This window comes from Chlorocebus sabaeus, chromosome 15 (genome assembly GCF_047675955.1).
Source record: "Chlorocebus sabaeus isolate Y175 chromosome 15, mChlSab1.0.hap1, whole genome shotgun sequence".
NCBI lineage: Eukaryota > Metazoa > Chordata > Mammalia > Primates > Cercopithecidae > Chlorocebus > Chlorocebus sabaeus.
In genome coordinates this window covers 82,126,993-82,143,001 of record NC_132918.1, presented here as the reverse complement: position 1 = coordinate 82,143,001, position 16,009 = coordinate 82,126,993, and the positions used below count along the sequence as shown (strand labels likewise).

Sequence of the window (16,009 nt, the reverse complement as noted above, 5' to 3'; positions counted from 1 at the left end):
GTGCTGGGATTACAGACGTGAGCCACCATGCCTGGCCTCATGGGAGGGTCCTAAGGCCCACAGTCAGGCCAAAAAACATTAGAATCCTGCCTTGGGGCAGGTGAAAGGATGGCAGGAGAGAGATTGTTTCTTAAGGCCTGCCCCTGAAGTCTAAAAAGCCCAACATTCTAGCAAGACTGTAGCAAGGGCTAAGGGGGTATGTGCCAGGAACCATGTATGAAAACCAATACATAGGCAGGGCACGGTGGCTCACGCCTGTAATCCCAGCACTCTGGGAGGCCTGAGGCCAATATGGTGAAACCCCATCTCCACTAAAAATACAAAAATTAGCCAGGTGTGGTGGTATGCACCTGTAATCCAGCTACTCAGGAGGCTGAGGCAGGAGAATCACTTGAACCTGGGAGGCGGAGGCTGGAGTAAGCAGAGATCACGCCATTGCACTCCAGCCTGGGTGACAGGGCGAGACTCCATCTCAAAAAAAAAAAAAACACAAAAAGAAACATATATCCTAACACCACACCCCCTCCCCCACTTTGAGATGTCTCACATTTTTTGGGCAGAACTAAGAGTTACCTTCCATGTATTGATTTCCATCTTTGTGTGTAATGCCTGTCTCCCTAAAATATATAAAACCACACTGAGGCCCGACTGCCTCAGGACCACTTACTCAAGCCTTCTTGGGTTTGTGGTTTTTCTCGGCTACAGTACCTCATATTGCCTCAGGATAAACTTCTTTAAAATATTTTACAGAATTTGGTTTTTTTTTCTCTTCGCAGAGATGAGGGAGGCAACCATGCAGATTTCTGAGAAAAGAGGGTTGCAGGTAGAGGGAACAGCAAAATACCTATAGAGGGGCAGCCAGATGACGTGGCGCCTTACACATGTGTAGGGATTGGGGCTTTCATCTGATTAAGACGTTGCTGATATATGTTTGAAAGGCATCACCGGATGCTGCCCTCAGAATCAACTGTGATAAGCAGCAGGTCCCAAAGTCAAAAAGAAGACCTTTGCAACTATCCAGGTGAGAATGGCCCAGGGTCCCATGGCCTGAGCTCTTACTGGGTGCTAACATCTTATAGATGTTACCAAATTTAATCCTTACCACCACCCTGTGGGGTGGAGTATTAACAATCCTTTTGTAAATAAAGAAATTGAAACTCAGAGAGTTTAAGTCATTTGCTCAAAATGTCACTGTAAATGGTCAAACGAGGATGTGGCCAGATTATTCTTTTTTTTTTTTTTTTTGGAGACAGAGTCTTGCTCTGTTGCCAGGCTGGAGTGCAGTAGCGTGATCTCGGCTCACTGCAACCTCCACCACCTGGGTTCAAGCAATTCTCTGCCTCAGCCTTCCGAGTAGCTGGGATTACAGGTGCCCACCACCATGCCCAGCTAATTTTTGTATTTTTAGTAGAGACGGGGTTTCACAATCTTGGCCAGGCTGGTCTTGAATTCCTGACCTCGTGATCCACCTGCCTCAGCCTCTCAAAGTGCTGGGATTACAGGCATGAGCCACCACACCCGGCTGGCCAGATTATTCTGACAAACTGGTCATGCTCTTCATCCTATGTCCCTCTACTCAGGCCCTTCCAAGGGCTACTGCGAGCCTCTCTGCTTTATCACTTCAACTGCAGTTGCGAATCACTGTATTGACCTTCTGGTGACACCTATTTACTCTGCCCTGATCTTCATCTCCTTAATCTTCAGTGAGCAAACCTCACCCTCATCTGGACCTTAGAACCCAAACTTTCTGTTCTTAGACTTAGAGTGCTTGACACCCTGTTGCCCCCAGAGGGTACCTGCACTAGCCACAGTGCCTCCGAGAGGGACTCCATGTGTCCTGGCCACCAGAAACCCTCTCCCATGAAGGACTCCCATTTCTCTAAGAGTTGGATTCTTAATGTGTGCCACCTGAGCTGCCACTTAATGCTCTGACCCCTCTTTCTCTTTCCTCATATCAGGGATAGCTGGCTGCCCCACCAAACGTTTGCTCCTTCTGCCATATAGAGTTAGTGCTGTAAATTACTGCCCAGAGAGGGACTGCATTTTACACACACACAAACACACACAGCATATAGATGGGATCATTTTACTAGTTATTGATAAAGAAATGTGAGCAAAAATAACATATATCACTTCTGGGCCAAGATGGTTAAGACGTGAGTTTACTTGCTGTAGCAGCTAGCATTACCCTACAGAGCTACTCAGTAGAGACTTCCTGAATATTTATTTCTATGGTCTAAAACCATCATTAGCATATTCAGCTATAGATTTTTCATATCTCCTCATCCCAACATTTCACAATCCCAGTGAAATAACAGAAGCACACCCTAATTTAAGCAAAGCCAAGGGCTCCTAAATTCTTCCATCTCAAATCATATCCTCTTGTATTTTGTTTCCCCCGACATGATTCCAAGAATTTGAAAGATGTTGTCAACTAACTTTAATTTAAAATTTGAGTTCTTATTTGTTATCAAATGAACAAAGATACTGTTGCCAATCAGAGGTTCTGAACAGCATGAGATTGCCACGACTACCACAGTCAGTTGATAAAAGTTTAGCATAAAACAAAGAAACTTGATTTTCTTGGCTGTGCAGGTTTGCTGTGGTGAATATGCTTCTCCCATCCAGCTTTTCGAGAAACTCAGTGTCTGGTGGATCTCTGGAGACCTTGGACAAGGGACTCTGGTTTGTGGAGCTTACTCCAATACAATTATAACTTTGTGATTACAGCCATAGACACAATTCTTGCTTGGCATACCCCCTGTGATGGCTAATGAGTGTCAACTTCATTGGATTGAAGGATGCAAAGTATTGATCCTGGGTGTGTCTGTGAGGGTGTTGCCAAAGGAGATTAACATTTGAGTCAGTGGGCTGGGAAAGGCAGATCTACCTTAATCTGGGTGGGCACCATCTAATCTGCTGCCAGCTTGGCCAGAATAAAAAGCAGACAGAAGAACGTGAAAAGACTAGACTTGCTTAGCCTCCCAGCCTACATCTTTCTCCCGTCCTGGATGCTTCCCGCCCTCAAATATCAGACTCCAAGTTCTTCAGCTGTAGGACTCAGACTGGCTTCTCTGCTCCTCAGCCTGCAGACGGACTGTGTGGGACCGCACCTAGTGATCGCATGAGTCAATACTCCTTAATAAACTCCCCTTTATCAATACATCTATCCTATTAGTTTTGTCCCTCAAGAGAACCCTGGCTAATTCACCTCCCCCAAAATCAGGTTCTACTGGTTGGCTAGACACAAAAGACTGCTTAGAAAAACTACCCCAACAGCCCCCAACTAGGCAAAATTAAGGCATACTATGTTTCTCCAGAAGAATCTGGTTTCACATGTTTAGAAATCAGCAGAAAAACAATGTAAAACTACAATTTTCCTGGACTACCAGATCAAACAGATACCAGCCTGCCTCTCCATCTCAGCACTCACCAGGCAAAGGCAGAGCAGCAGTTACGTCAGAAACCTGCCTCCCCCAGGACACAGCAGCAGAGCTGTCAAAGATGAGTAAGGAATCAGGCTGCCCGGAATTCTCACATGCTAAATTGCAAAGGAGAACCAAATGGCAACAAACCAGGAAAAATTTCTACTGAAATACCAAAGATAAGGATTTTCTCTGAAATCCTACTAACGTGGATGTGATGACCTTTTCAAACTCCACTTTAAATGTCTCTTTAGTGAGGACAATGTCTAATAATGTCTTCTTAATCATGTCCTCCCGGAATTCCAGGGCTGGGGATCGTGCCAGGCGGCCGTTCTTCCCATCCACGTCCATCGTAGTTTTTGTGTTATTAATCTGGGCAGGAGGAAGTCTGAGCCAGTGTTCCTTGATGTTTTCTAATTGCCAAAGTCACTGAAGTGCAACTACCTCTCCTGAAAGTCACCAAGGCAACAACTGTTTACCTCTCTCGTCTTAACAAACTGACGTCTTTACTAGAATCCGTCCAAGGCCAAATGGGCCCCCTACAAAGAGAAAGGGGAAGGGAACATAGAAGAGAAAAAGGTTGTTCAAGTCTGTCCTGAGAGCTTCAAGGCCCTTGGTGTAACCCTCCCCTGCCCTCCCACCCCTAATCTCATAGCCATGAAGGTGAGTGGTATAGGTGAAGGGAACCACTTAGAACATTGTAGTTCTATCTTGCCTGGGCATCAATATCACCTAGGAAACATTTTAAAAATATAGATGCCTGATATTATCCTCAGTAGCTTCTGATTTAATGGACCTGGACCAATAAACATCAAAATAGGAAGAATGTAAAAGTTCACAGAGGGTGACCTTGGGCAGAATGGGAGAGAGGCCAGGCCTTTCCTGGGAAGGGACGGGGAACACCAGTTCAGCCTAGGGTAGACATAGTTAATGAGTCAACGCATGGCTCAAGCATTTAAAGTCCCAGGTTAACCCAGACTCCTCCACAACCTAGGAAGTCTGCTGCCCAATAACAGCCCAGAGTTACTGAGGAAGTGGCAGGGCCACAGCTTCAATCCAGGGCCCCAGGAATTTCAGGCTACACTGTCATCAACTCTGTTCTCCTGGACTCAAAGGGGATCGCCTCCTCTGAAGAATTCACATTGATTAGCAGGCCAAGGTGAGTTAGTACTGCTGGAGAAAGAGCTAATCGCCCTTGCATCAAGGTGTGCCTTTCACTTCTCTCTCCTCCCCACGTGGTGATCTTGTCTTGTCTTTGGTCACTAAATGAAGAGGCAGCAACATGGCTGCAGATCAATCTCTTGGGCAAAGGGGCTGCCACCCTCTGAGCAATCCCAGGTGAAGGCCAGAACTCAACTTCTGCTCTTGGCTCATGTCATTGCCTCCTGGGAGGCAGGGGCTGGTTCTCCGGGGGTTTTCACATTTGCTTCCCTCCTTACCACACATGAAGAACATTTCATATCTGCACTTTCTGGGTGCTTAATGGAGCACGCTCACCACTGTTTAGACATTTTTCTTTGGGGGACAGATTCACAGAAGTCATCACTCAATGGTTCATCTCAACCCCGAACTGCCTCCCCGCATTACCGTTTCCCTTCACTTTAGGTCCCCAAAGGCAGCCCCAGCTCCAGCCCATGTCCCTGGAGGAAGCTTCTCAGACTCTCCAGTGAGGAGTTCGCCACCACTGTCGACTTCTACTCACACTCCTGACAGGCGCACACCTCTCCTGCACTCCCATCTGCTTCTCCAGGTGCTGCGTGTGGGAATCTTATTCTTCCAGTCAGAAAAATAAGATTATATCCCTTCTCTGTCTCCTTTTTAGCACTGCCAAGCACAGGATAGGCAAGTGGCGCTTGATGAGTAAAATGTCTGGCTGACATCCACTGTGGGGGCTTGTGGTGTGTGTTGGGGCGGAAGATGGTTAGTTTGTAAACAAGAAAATGGTTTTAGACAGGAACTGAAATCATCAACAAGCATGAAGCACCCGCTGGGTCTGTGGCTCTGTACAGAAAGAAAGGAAGGGAAAAAGTGACTATGATTGCCTCCTGGGGGGTTCCCACGTGCCAGGCACTGTGCCAGCCCAGGACATCCGACAGCTCATTCAGTCTCACCACAGCCCTCCAAGTTCAGCACCGTGTTACCCTTTCCATCTCACAGATAAGAAACCTGAATCTCAAAGAAGTTAAAGGACTTCTGCTAGTAAATGGCAGGGCCAAGGTTTAAACCCAGAACTGTCTGAATCCAAGACTGTATTCTTTTTTTTTTTTTTTTTCCTGAGACAAACTGTCACTGTGTCACCCAGGCTGGAATGCAGTGGCTCAATCGCCCAGGCTCCATCGATCCTCCCACCTCAGCCTCCCAAGTAGCTGGGACTCCAGGCACGCACCACGACACCCAGCTAATTTTTGTAAATTTTTGTAGAAACAGGGTTTCATCACATTGCCCAGGCTGGTCTTGAACCCCTGGGTTCAAGCAGTCCGCCCACCTCAGCCTCCCAAAGTGCTGGGATTACAGGCATGAGCTGCTGCACCCAGGAAAGACAGCACTCTTAATGCCTGTACTAAGATGATCATCTTGTTTGACCTGTGACTCTTTCAGCCACAGCCATGCCCACCTAACCCTGAAAGCAAAGGATTTCAGTGAATGAGGAAGGTCCTAAGCCCAGAGCACACTTAGGATGCTGGACACTTAGCATTTTATCTCATTGAATCCTCCAGCAGCCCTGGATCATTGTTAATATTACAGTTGACCCTTGGCATTTACGTTTGGGATTTTCACTTTTGAGAATAACTCCAAAGATCCTAGACATGAAACAGCCTAAGTCTGCTAAGGAGTAATTATGAAGTGTGTGCAGTAAGAAGCTCACAGGGGCCAGTCCTTTCGTATGTAAGAGAGCTCACACTCAGGCTGGAACCTAGTGTGCGGGGGATGCTGTACCCTCCATGTATTAAGAAGTGACAGAAATAACTGTTGGCTTGTGAAGTATGGCTCCCAGAGAAACAAAATTGCTAGCCCATGTTAGGGAGGGTTTACACTCAGTGATGAATTTCCTTTAACAGATTTAGAAATCCCTGGTGCCTTTTATTTGTGGAATCAATAAGGAACAGAGCTCACTTAGATTTTCAACTTTGCTTGATTGCATCTACAGTATAAGGGGGAATTATGTGCTCTGGTGGCATGTGTGTGATTTTGTCTTCTGTCAAGCAAGAACAAAATGCTTCCTCTTAGACTACTGTACGTAATAAGTGAGATCCTGGCAACAATGACCATAAGGATGTTGATTTGAGAATTGGCAAAGATCTCAGGAAAAATCACTGGTGAACATCAACATTCTGACACACTGTGTCAACATTTTATAGATGAAGGAACTGCAGCTGGGAGAGGCCAGATGACTTGCTCAGGAATGTATTGCTATCATGCCAGTGCAGTACCCTCCCCACAACCCGAAAGCAAGTCCTCAAAACAGTCCCAACTCCTGCATGCTGACCAAGCACAGAATGTGACTTAGGAGGATGGAGACGTAAGAAGGAGGCCCACAGAAGGAAGAGAGCTGCCCCTGGGCTTCCCGCCCTCCCTGCACCTCACCCCAGTGCTGACCTGGGAAAGGCAGAGTTGTGAACTTGCCTGTTTTGACCACATCCATCCAGGTCAATCAGTTCAGTCAAGAGGCTGATAACTGTGATAACTGAGCTCAAAACGGTGGGCCCAGAAAAAACTAAAGGGGACCAAGGACCAAGACTGAGAAGGCGAAAGACTCTAAGACAAGGCTCAGTTTGGAGGAATGGTGCTAAATTTCATTTGCACCAAGCCTTCGAGTCAGACAAACCTAGATTCGGATCCCAGCTTTATTATTAATCAGCATGCAATTTTAGGGAAATTACATGATAGTTGGGGTCTCAGTTTCCTCATCTGTACAACGTGTGCAAAACCACCTGCTTCACAGGACTGCAGTGAGGGTTAGAAGTAAGGATTGTGCAGTGCCTGGCACATGCCAGGTGCTTAGTAAATGGGAATCTGGTAAACCTGTACCTGCCGGGAAGCAGGGGAAGAGGGACAGAAGGCTGGAGCCTGGTTTGACTGCTCTTGAGTGTGGAAAGTCTTCATTTTCAAGGATGAGATGAAATTTTTGGGAGTGTCATGAATCAGTATTTATCTTTGGCTAAGCACGAGACCTTGATGTTCATCTCAACAAAACCAGTATTTTTGACCGGGCGCGGTGGCTCATGCCTGTCATCCCAGCACATTGGGAGGCCAAGGTGGGCAGATCACCTGAGGTCAGGAGTTCAAGACCAGCCTGGCCAACATGGTGAAACCCTGTCTCTACTAAAAATACAATAATTAGTCAGGCATGGGGCACACTTCTGTAATCCCAGCTACTCAGGAGGCTGAGGCACGAGAATCTCTTGAACCCAGGAAGTAGAAGTCACAGTGAGCCGAGATTGCATCACTGCACTTCAGCCTGGGTGACAGAGGGAGACCCTGTCTCAAAAACAAAAACAAAACAAAACAATAGTTGCCACTTTGAGTGTTAGCTATTTCAAACACTGCTCCACAGCAAAGAGAATAGGAACGTGGGACTCTCGTGGGAGGCAAGGTCAAGGGGGTGTCACTGTGAAGACTGAGCTAACAGAAAAAGCCTGAAACTGGGGCACAAATGTGAGATCCTCTAACTCTCCAACCAAATCACTGTGTGTCCTCAGAAAAGTCACTTATCCTCTCTGAGTCTCTGTTTCCTCACGTGAAAAAAAGGGCTTAATAGTCCCTATTTCACAGTTAAGGGAAAGCACAGGGGAAGTAATAGATGGGAGAAGCCTTTAAACTGTTCAGAGGAAATGTTTGTTATTTTAAGTCTCTCCAGACAGTGCTGTTATTTCATCACTTCTGTAGAGCCACAGGAAATAAAGCTTACAGATTAAGTACGCTCCCATTTTAAAGAGGACAAAGAACAGTGTTCGAGAAGCACTTGAGACACTAAACGTCTCCTCCATCATGAATTGAAGTCATCGTGACTGGTACAGAATCATTTTGTGTGATCATCAAGATGAAAACACAACATTGTTAAATTCTCCCTGAGCCCTTCCACCTCACCCCTGCCAGCCCTCTGCAGCCCCTGCCTGGTAAATATTTGCTTTCATTTCCACAGAGCAGGTGCTCATGGCCTGAAATAGGAAACGCTGGTAGACCCGATGCCTCACAATGAAGCCTGCTGACTTCCCTGGATTTTCCCTCCGTTTGGAAAACAGGCCAAACTCACCGCACCTCCCACCCTCATGCTTAGACCTCTTGCGCTGAATGTGCTCAGGGAAGAAAACAGGAAATCAGTCAGATGGTCCCAGAGAGAAACCACGGGCAGGCTGGCAGCCCTACGGCCTGGCACCCGGTCTTCATTTCAGAAGAAATGCCCCTGTGCCCGATCGGCAGCACACCTGCTCAGGGCTGAGAGTACGGTGGGGTTTTCTGGCCTCATCTGTGAGCCTGGGCCCAGGAGGACTATTTGCTTGGTGTTGAAATAACCTAAAACGTGCGGCCAGGAGAGGTGGCTCACGTCTGTAATCCCCGCACTTTGGGAGGCCGAGGTGGGCGGATCACGAGGTCGGTAGTCCAAGACCAGCCTGACCAACATTGAAACCCCGTCTGTACTAAAAATACAAAAATTAGCCGGGTGTGGTGGTGTGCGCCTGTAATCCCAGCTACTCAAGAGGCTGAGGCAGGAGAATCGCTTGAAGCTGGGAGGCGGAGTTTGCAGTGAACGAGATCGTGCCATTGCACTCCAGCCTAGGTGACAGAGTGGGACTCTGTCTCAAAAATAAATAAATAAATAAATAAATAAATAAATAAATAAATAAATAAATGCAGTAAATACAGATAAAGCACTCCCGCTTCTCTCTTGGTGTGTGAGCAGACAGTTTATTGAGAGCCACAGTTCCCGTTTCTGTTTTGGCTGCTCTCCACCTTCTGAAAGAGGTGGCAGGTGTGTAGCAAGAGCACGACTCACATGGAGGACCTGAGCCTGGGCAGAGTGAGTGGGGAGGAAGATGTGAGGCCTGGGGCAAGGGCAATAAATTGAGGCAGAGACCATAGCTTGGCTAGGCTGCCCTGGAAAGATAGCGTTCCAGGTCTGAATCCTGCTTCAGAGAGTAAGATGAGACAATGTCAAACAAACCCTCCTGAAATTCGAACCAGTCCTCTGAATCAAACACTGCAAGGTGCATTTCCACTGAATCAAATAAATACCACTAGCAATTTGAATTAGTTACCTAAGTCCCAATTCCCTAACATGACTTTGTTGGCCTGTGATAGCTGCCTTCATGCCCAGCAGGGAATGAAAGACTGAGCCAGGAGGCTGGAAGAATAAACGGTAAAGAAGTGATGACACAGATACCAGCAGCAGTTCCTGCAAGGGGCCTTCCCTGTGTGAAGGAACCCAGCTCTGAGTTCCCTGCCACCTCTGAAAAAGAGCAGGAGGTTATTTCACATCCTGAGCCTCAGCTTCCCAAGGACAACAAAAGCTACCATTTTCAGATTGACCATTGCACCCCAGGCATTTTCTCTATAAATGTCTATTACTTCACAGTTCATGGGAGGCCAATATGACTGCCCTGATTTCTTCAGTAAAAAATCTGAGGGTCAGAAAAATAAAGGTACAAAATCAGTAACCAGTAAGTTGTAGAACCAGCATTTGAATCCGGGATCTGTCTGTGTTTGACTCTCATCTTCAAAGTGAAGAATGAGGAAGAGAAAATAAATCCTTTTTCGCCGGGCACAGGGACTCACACCTGTAACCCCAGCACTTTGGAAGGCCGAGGTGGGTGGATCACTTGAAGTTAGGAGTTCGAGACCAGCCTGGCCAACATAGTGAAACCCTGTCCCTACTAAAAATGCAAAAATTAGCCGGACATGGTGGCATATGCCTGTGATCCCAGCTACTCAGGAGGCTGAGACAAAAAAATCACTTGAACCTGGGAGGTGGAGCTTGCAGTGAGTCGAGATCACACCACTCACTCCAGCCTGGATGACAAAGTGAGACTCCATCTCAAAAAATAAATAAATAAATAAATAAATAAATAAATAAATACTTTTTTTTCTACTCTTCTCTCTGCCTCCTCCCTAATCGGGTGGAAACCAATTCAGGGACAGGCTGGGGACTCAATGTCACTGGAAATAAAAGAAATTCACATTCAAATAATAACACACACTTTCCCCCACCAAATTAATAGACTAAAAAATTACAATACAGCGGACAAAGTCACTTTTAAATAACTCATGGAAAAATAACATTGAATGTCTTCTCTGAAGGACAATTTGATTAAATATATCAAAGCATTAAAAACAACCATTCTCTTTTAACCCAGTAATTCCATCTCAAAAACAGGAAATATTCAGAGAAGCAAAGACTGCAGTTTTACGTCAGCCATGCATAGCCTGAAATAACCTCAATTCCCAACTAAAGGGGACAAGTTAGATACGTTATGAAATATCCACACAATGAGTTATTATTTATTTTATTTATTTATTTTTTTAAGACAGAGTCTCACTCTGTTGCCCAGGCTGGAGTGCAGTGGCACGATCTCAGCTCACCGCAACCTCCGCTTCCCGGGTTCAAGCGATTCTCCTGCCTCAGCCTCCTGAGTAGCTGGGATTACGGGTGTCCACCACCACGCCTGGCTAATTGTTGTATTTTTAGTAGAGATGGGGTTTCAGCATCTTGGCCAGGCTGCTCTTGAACTCCTGACCTCGTGATCCACCCGCCTCAGCCCCCTAAAGTGCTGGGATTACAGTAACAGGCGTGAGCCACCGCACCCGGCCACAATGGGTTATGATTAAACAATCAAAAATAACATTCATAAAAATTTCTTACAGTTTTTACTTTTAAAACATTTATTCACTTACTTATTTTTAGAGACCATGTCTCACTCTGTCACCCAGGCTGGACTACAGTGGCACAGTGATAGCTCACCGCAACCTTGAGCTCCTGGGCTCAGGCCATCCTCCCTCCTCAGCCTCCCAAGCATTAGGACTACAGGCACACACCACCACACCCAGATAAAGTTTTAAAATTAAAAAATTGCACTTACATAGAAAACTATAGAAAGTAATAATAATGAACCACCATGTATCCATTATCTAGCATCAACAATTATCAATTCAGGGTCAATACTGTTTTATTAATAGCCACCTATCCCTGAATATTTTAAGTAAATCCCAGACATATCATTCCATCCATAAATACATAATTGTGTCCTTTTAAAAAAATATGACCACAGTACCATTATCAACTTAAATTTTTTTTAATTATTGACTTTTTAACAAAACAGGAAAATGCTCATAATATAGTGTGAATAAATAAAGATTATAAAACTATATATTATATAATCTTAGTTGAAAGAAAAAGGGAGGAAAAGGCGGGAGGTAAGGAAGGAAAGAAAAAAAGAAGGGAGGGAGGGTTGGCAATTTGACAAATAGTATCAAAGCATTAAAAATGTCCACTCTCTTTTAATTCAGTAATTCTATCTCCAAAAAAGAAATTATCAGAAAAGCTGCCAAAAACTGTAGTTTCACTTCAGTCCATGCATAACCTGAAACAACCTCAAATCCTAACAAAAAGGAATATGTTATGAAATGTCCACATGAAAGGAAGAAAGAGACAGAGAGAGAAACACCAAAAAAGAAAGAGAGAAATGTGTATTCACAGAAAGAAAAAAAAAGACTTGAAGGAAATAAATCTAAAATATTGCCAGTAGTTTGTAATTACCCATGTCATGAGATTTATGTTTGTGTGTGTGTATTTTTATCAAGGGGAATCTATTAGATATTTATTATTTCTCCTGCTTTTCTTTTGTTCCTCAAGTTTTAACTTTTCCTCTAGTACAGCTTCCCTTTAGGCTGAAAAACTTCCATTAGTATTTCTTTAAGAGCAGGTCTCCTGGAAATGAAGTCTCTTGGTTTTCTATCACCTGAAAATATCTTTATTTTGCTTTCACTGCCAAAGAATATTTCTTCTGGATATAAAATTTTGGGTGGATAGTTGTTTTTTTTTCCTTCCAGCATTCTAAAGATGGCGTTTCACTGTCTTTGTCTTTGGCCACCATGGTTTTGGATGAGAAATCGACAGTCATTTGAATACGTACGTTCCTTCCTTCCTTCCTTCCTTTCTTCCTTCCTTCCTTCCTTCCTTCCTTCCCTCTTTCTTTTTTCTTTTCTCTTTTCTCTCTTTCTTGATTCCTTCCTTCTTTCTTTCCTTCCTTCCCTTTTCTTATGTATAATGTGTCATATTTTCATGTTCTTAATGTTTTTTAATCCTTGATTTTCAGAAGTTTTCTTATAAGGTGGGTGAGGAGTTGTCATTAAATTTACCCTGTTTGAAATTACTGAGATTCTTCGATTTGTAAAAATATGTCTTTCTTTAAATTTGAAACTATTTCAGCCATTCTTTCTCCAATTTTTTTTTTCTGCACCAGTAGTTTTCTTTTTACCTTGAGATGGAATTCCAATACCAAGAATTTTTAGCCTTTTGACATTGTCCCACAGTACCATGAAATGCTTTTCATTTTTCCCCAGTTTTTTGTTTCATAATGTATATTTCATTGTGTATGATTTGTATTGATCTACTTCAAGTTCCCTGGCTTTTTTCTCTGTCATCTTTATTCCGCCACTGAGTCCATATGATCTTTTCAGTGCTAAAATTTCTATCTGATTATTCTGCAGTTTCTATTTCTCTGCTGAGAACTTCTATCTTTCCATCAATTTCAAGAGTGGAGAATGGTCATACTTACTTTAAGTTATTGTCTAATAATTTCACGATCTAAGTCATTTCAGTGTTAGTGCCTATTGAATTATCTTTTCCTTTGAGTACTGTTTAGATTTTCCGGGTTGTTTTGATATTGAGTAAATTTGAATTGTATCCTGGATTTTTTAATATCATGTTGTGAGACTCTGGATCCTGTTAAAAATTACCTGAAAAATGTTGATTTTTTGTTTGTTTGTTTGTTTGTTTTCAGGAAATTAACCCACTTAGGTTCGGACTGAAAGTACTGTCTTGCTTTTTATGAGTGTTAGCTCCAGTGACAGATCAGTTTTCAAAGCTTTTGCTATGCCATTTGAGTCAATCTGTCACATGCTCCATTCAAGAGTTTGTCTGGGACTTGAGTGGTTGTTAATATCACAGTTGGATTCTCAAAACCTCTTCTGGGCCTCTTGGGTCTGTTCCATGCATGCACACCTTGTAGTGTGCCCAGGACTTTCGTCAGTCCAATTTGTGGATCCCTTTTTCCAGCTCTCTCCTCTTAGGGATTTCCTCATACTCTCTGGCTTCCAGTGGCTTTTTCCCCACTGCTTCCTCTAGCTAGAAAGATGGAGTTCTCTCGGACTCTTAGCTTTCCACACTGTTCTGCAAATCCATGTTCATTGTGAGTCATTGTTCAAGTTTTGAACCCAGTACTCTGCCTGCCTGCTATTACTGTTCAGAGTTCTCATGTAGTTTTTTGCATCCTCTCCAGTTTTTTGTTGTAAACATTGGTAGAGATTGTGGTTAGATTATTTCATCTTGGCTGTACTAGCAACTCATCCTTCTCAGCAATTTCCTTCTCACCCATGTTTCAAAGCTCCACTAAAATACCACTTCCTTCTAAGAAGCCATCCTTTTTCTCCCAGCTAGAACACTTTCCTCCTCCTCTCATTAGGGAAGAAAGGGGTTTGGCAATCTTGAGAATAAAACTTAAAGCCCAATTTTTTTCATGACTGTCTTTGTTCAAACATCTGAGTCTAAGGAGATGAGTGGAATGAAATCAAACTTAATCAAGAAGCACAATGGTGGTGAAGAGAGTGGACTTTGGGGCCAGATTGCCGAAATTCCAGCTCTGCTAATTGCTAGATGTGTGACCTTAGACAAGTCACTTCTTTTTACCTCAGTTTCCTCATCTATGAAATGAAACTAGTAATAATAATAGTTACCACATAAAATTATTATGAAGATTAAGTGAGTTAACAGTTGTAAAGCACCTAGAAAAATGCCACATTGTTGGTGATTATTATGAATCTCTCACAGGTTGCCATAACTCTGCACATGAGGGAACGCTATGCAGGGAAAAGGGGAAAGGAGCACACAGGGAAGTGGCTCCATTTCCACCTCTTCCTATGTCCTGAAAGCAACTGCAATTTTTGTTTTGATAAATACTTGAAAAAGCCCAATTTGTGTAGATCTGATAAGTCATGTGGCAGAGTGGGGACATAATTAATTACATGAGGTAGGTTAGATCTGGCTTCCAGACTGGCTCTCCTTTGGGTGTAGGTTTGTTCTAAATCATGACCACAGAGGTAGACTGCTCTATCTACACAGAGCTGACAGAATGATCTCTGTAAGAGGCAAATGAAACGGGGTCATTTCTCAGTTTACCCTCCAATGGTTCCCTGAAACACAGATAAAATCTGAATTCCTTAGACTGTTCCAGAAGACTTGTGACTTTTGCTGCTGCTGCTGTTACCTCATTTCCTGCCCTCCCCAACAGCCCTCACATTCCAGCCATACTGAACTCAGGTTGGCTCATCCCACTTGCACCACTTCCCTCATCCTCAAGGTCAAATATCCCCCCACCATCTTGTCAAAGATGCAGATGTCTCCTCTTCCATGCAAATTACTGAAGGGCTTTCCCAGACTCCCCAGGACCCTGTTGGTCGGTCCTTCCCTCCTGTGTGCTCCTACAGCCCTCTGACCATATTCTAGTAGCACTTTCTGGTCGACAGTAATCAATTATTTTATGGGTCCTTCTCTCCCTCAATACATCAGTGTTTTTCAAAATATGTACTATTTTACCTTCGTGGGTCTCAAAAACAATTTAGGGCCCAAGGACCAGGTTTTAAAAAAGAGAATAAACTAGATTTTAAAATATCAGAATTCACTGCATGTAATAAGAGAAAGTAGAGCTTGATGAAACTTTTGTCTCAAATAGATCATTAGAAAGATGGATGACAGATAATGAACCCCCACAGACCCATGACCAGTTTCAGTATTATCAACTCACGGTCAATCCTGTTTTGTGTATACTCCACTCATGCCTAGATCCCTAGATTCTGAAACAAATCCTGAACTCATCATTTCATTCATAAAATGTTTCAATATATAACCCTTAAAAAAAAGTCCCAAAACAAAACTGCAATACCAAAAAATGTACTTCTTCTTGGTGGTGGCAGTCAAAAAAGTTTCTAAGACTTAGAAGTTCCTAGGGAGAGATGCCATCTCATTTATCTCTGCATTTTCATGCCCTGGCACTCAATAAGTGCTGAGCAAGGAAAGGAAGAAGACGAGAAACAGAAAGGATAGAAGATAGAAAGGTTGTAAAAGGCAGAGGAAAGAAAGATGATTTCTTCTCTTTTAGCTTTGAATCATCTTGAAAGTATTTTCAATGAATTTCTCTAAAGGAAAGAAACAAAATACTCACCAATTTAGCTTCCTCATCAATAATTAATTCCTGAATAAGGTTTCTGTATTTGTTGTTATCTCTCTGGGATGTCACATATGACTGTACAAGTTGTTCATTGCATAATGGCATCTGGTCCTGGCTGAAAGGGCACCCTTTCTTAATAGCACA

The 16,009-nt window shown here is 43.6% G+C and overlaps 1 protein-coding gene across 3 annotated transcripts in view; it reads right to left on the bottom strand.

The window, feature by feature from the left end:
* The window catches only part of ST6GAL1 (ST6 beta-galactoside alpha-2,6-sialyltransferase 1), a 141,881-nt gene that overhangs the window by 49,662 nt on the left and 76,210 nt on the right, over nt 1-16,009 (bottom strand). The gene's annotated exons all lie outside the window — the stretch shown is intronic.